The sequence below is a fragment of the Pseudophryne corroboree genome, chromosome 2, assembly GCF_028390025.1.
Source record: "Pseudophryne corroboree isolate aPseCor3 chromosome 2, aPseCor3.hap2, whole genome shotgun sequence".
In the NCBI taxonomy this organism is placed as follows: Eukaryota; Metazoa; Chordata; class Amphibia; order Anura; family Myobatrachidae; genus Pseudophryne; species Pseudophryne corroboree.
In genome coordinates this window covers 373,669,962-373,674,034 of record NC_086445.1, presented here as the reverse complement: position 1 = coordinate 373,674,034, position 4,073 = coordinate 373,669,962, and the positions used below count along the sequence as shown (strand labels likewise).

Genomic DNA, 4,073 nt, shown 5'->3' with positions numbered 1-4,073 from the left:
GCCTCTGTATAAATCATTGGTGCGACCACACCTGGAATATTGTGTACAGTTTTGGGCACCATATTATAAAAAAGATATCTTGGAGCTCGAAAGGGTTCAGAGGCGAGCCACTAAACTGGTTAAGGTGTTAGAGGAACTGGACTATGAGGAAATACTTAAAAGGCTTGATATGTTCACACTGGAAAAGAGGCGACTGAGAGGGGACATCATTAATATTTATAAATACATTAAGGGACAATACAAGGATCTATCAAACGACTTGTTTACCAAAAAAACACTACTTAGGACACGAGGACACCCCCTGAGGTTAGAAGAGAAAAAATTCCATACCCAACGGAGAAAAGGATTATTCACAGTAAGAGCAGTAAGGATTTGGAATTCTCTGCCAGAGAAGATAGTAATTATAGACTTAATCAATAAATTTAAAAATGGATTAGATAAATTCCTAGTGGAAAAAAATATCCAGGGATACATCATTTAATTAATATTACAATAAAAAAAAAAAAATGTAATGTACAGTAGGTTGAACTCGATGGACATTTGTGTTTTTTCAACCTCAACAACTATGTCAATAGTGAGAAAGGAATACACAATATACAGTATGTATAAAAAAAATAGCAGAGTACATTTTTATTTATAACAAGAAGCTACTGTATTTAAAAAAAAATATTTTTTGTAACAGCACATGGTTATCATAAATCACATACTGTACATGGATAAATAGATTCTCTGATAATCACAGCTAAACCTGGCTGTATTTTGTTGGTGTGAAAAATAATATGATCTTAAATTGATATTTATTGCATATGGCAAAAATATTTCTCTTACGTCCTAGAGGATACTGGGGTCCGCAATTGTACCATGGGGTATAGACGGGTCCACTAGGAGCCATGTGCACTTTAAGAAATCAATAGTGTGGGCTGGCTCCTCCCTCTATGCCTCTCCTACCAGACTCAGTCTAGAAAATGTGCCCGGAGGAGCCGGTCACGCTTTGGAGAGCTCCTGAAGGGTTTTCCACCATTATTTTAAATGTTGGTTTTTTTCAGTCAGGTCTGTTTTGGCAGCAGTCTTACTGTTTTTTGGGACTTAGGGGGAGAATGGCCCAACTTCCTTAGAGTTAATGGTCCCGTTTCTCTGCTGACAGGACACTGATCTCCTGAGGGAGCCATTTGCAAGCCACACCATGGCACAGTGTACCCTCCCGCAGCATGCCACTACCCCCTAACAGAGCCTGAAGACAGAAGAGTGGTGAGTACAATGCCGGCGTCCCGGTTAGCTGTGGCAGCTCCAGGGTGTGGAATCTGAGATTGACTGTTTGTTGGATGGTTTATATACCAGCTGTTTGACCTGGAAATTATATAATCTGGTCATTAACTCATAGTGAGTATTTTGCTCTCCCCTTTGGGATCAGATGGTGTTGACTAATGAGACTCCAGGTGTATATTTTAGACTATGAATTTATTCCCCTCATAGGACTTTTGGATTGAAGTGGTTGTCCACTCTATTTAACTTCTTTCTGATCTGGAGCTGTCGCTATTCCATTACTATTGTTTGCTGAATTGGACTTAACCGTGAAAAATAATGAGCGCTTGTCTTGAAAAAGATTTTTGTTTTAGAATCGAAACGACGACCCATTAAAGCCATTTAATGAAGCTTTGAAACACTGACTGGAATATTTGTGTGAAGAGAGTGCCCCCCAGGTTACTGGAACTCTGTAGATATATATATATATATATATACACATATATATATATATATATATATATATATACTAGATGATTCAACGCGTTCTAATGGTGCTCTTCACACTGTCAAAAGGGGCAACGTGCCTCAGGTGGGGAGAATGTCTGGAGCCACCCTGGTTGGTGGAGGGGTGGCTGCAGTGGTGCCGCAGATGGGGGAGGGGGCTGGTGGAGCTGGGAGTGGGGGAGGTGCAGGTAATGCTTCTCCTCCTGGAAGCAGCTAAGCTGCTGACCTTTTTTGGTACTCCCTGGAGCAGGCGGTGAAGGCACCTGTGGCTGGGCCAGGCACCGCAGCTTCCCCCCAATGGCGAGTCCCTCTGTAGCCAAGTGGAGTCCAAGAAACAAACAGCAGGCAAAGGGCAGAGCCTCCCATTGAATGTAACTTGTGTGGGAGGGTGTTTCTCAGCCAATCAGCTGTGGGCTGGGTGTGATAGACCTGTGCTAACCCAATGAGAGCTCCTAGCCAGGCCCAGCATTTGGAAATGAGTCACAGAGTCACAGATCTGGGCAATTATATAGGAGATAATTTACCTGATCAACTTGTAGACCGATCAAATGTGCGGCAGTCCCGCCGCTGCCGGATCCTACCGCAGCATGCTGCGGTCGGGTTGGATGACAGGATGGTGGGATTTCAATGTGAACACATACATATCTATTGGGAAAAGCAGATGAGATCCAAGCGACCATAGGTGGCACAGATTCTAAGTGACTATGCAAAGGTTTTTTTCAAAACAGTTAGGGGATTTATTACAAAGAACGTTTAAGACAATTGCACAAATAAAAAAAAAGTTATACATAAAAATACAACGTATGAGAATGTTTTTAAAAACTGTTGTCAAATTGTTTAAGCAACATTCCAAAGGGTATGTAAAAGACAAGGTAAAATGGTGCTAAAAAATTTTTTGTACTAAAAATGAGAAATACAAGAAGCAACCGTTGGTCTAAAATTATACAGAAAAATTCATATATATAAAATATTCGGTATAGCAAAAAAGCAGCTTATCTGAGGATTTAAATAGTAGCAGGAATCATCCATCGCGTTTCGTCTGGTCTGACTTTATCAAGGGGTAGTGAGCAGAGTGGGACACATCATCTATATATACCCCTCTGGGTAGGAAGTGATTGGTTACCTCACTTCCTGTAGTTAATTGGTATTGGGATATAGAATTTCAAAAAACATGTAATAAATGTAACTGGTGGTGAGGGAGGTATTATATGTAGCCAAGTGCTATATTTGCGCATGCAAACTGAGCAGGGATGCTTTATAAATCATAAAAAACATTCAAAGAGGTTCTGTTCCGGTTTGTGACGCGATTTGCGTCATTTCCGCCCCACTTCCGGTGTCCGGGATTTTCTTCTGAGCATGCGCCGGCTGATACACATGAAGGTGCGGCGGCCATTTTACTGGTTATACAATCCCATATAGTGGAAGCGGCTGACGGCGGCCATAATTACATAGATATTGTTCATTCAGATGGATAGGTAATAGGTATTTCCTTGTCTCCAAATCGGAAAACCACATATCTATAGAGATAAAAGCGGAATTAGTGCTAATAGACATTTGGAATTCATATATAATTCATAGTATGAGTACAAATTCCTCATATTGCTGTGGACTTAGGTACTTAGGTTAGAATATAGTTATGTCAAGATCTTTATTTAATATACATTTACAGCATAGCATATCTCTATGGAAAAGATACCATGTCAGATAGTGTGTCACAAATTGGTATCAAAGAGGGTTCTGATTAAAGTACAGGTGTTGAGTATGGGATAAGTGCACTAACAGGTTTCTATGGCAATTGACATCTTCTTTTAAATAATTGTAGAAACCGTCATAGAAATATTTTTATTATTAGTTCGGATATAGAAATAGCGCGCCGCTGATCCAGTTATTATTACAGCACCCGGTCTTCTTGGGAAGTTTCCTTACCCAGTACTGGCCGGGCCGACACTGCTTGGCTTCCAAGATCGGACGAATTTGGGCATATCCAGTGTGGTATGACTGTAATTTAGGATCTGGGCATTCACAATAAGGAATTTCCCAGAGGTTCGGATGCCTCTGTATATCATTCCAAATTAGACCTGGCCGGGAGGAGAAAGGTATATGGTGGACGGTAGCTAAAGGGAAATAAATGGAGTAGCAGGCTTACGTTCATAAAAAAAGGAGCTATTTCATAGCCTTCATTCAGTCCGTCTGGATGGAGTGATTTAATTTCATGTATCCAGAACATCTCTCTTCTTGATAGAAGATTGGAGAGGTCCCCTCCTCTTTTTCCGAGTGTCACTAGTTCCATGCCCTTGAACGTAAGTTCTTCCGGGTTTGAGCCG

General features: G+C 40.9%; 1 pseudogene; it reads right to left on the bottom strand.

The window, feature by feature from the left end:
* Positions 1 to 3,637: 3,637 nt before the first annotated feature.
* LOC135052641 (5S ribosomal RNA) lies at positions 3,638 to 3,755 on the bottom strand (annotated as a pseudogene).
* Between the last annotated feature and the right edge of the window lie 318 nt (positions 3,756 to 4,073).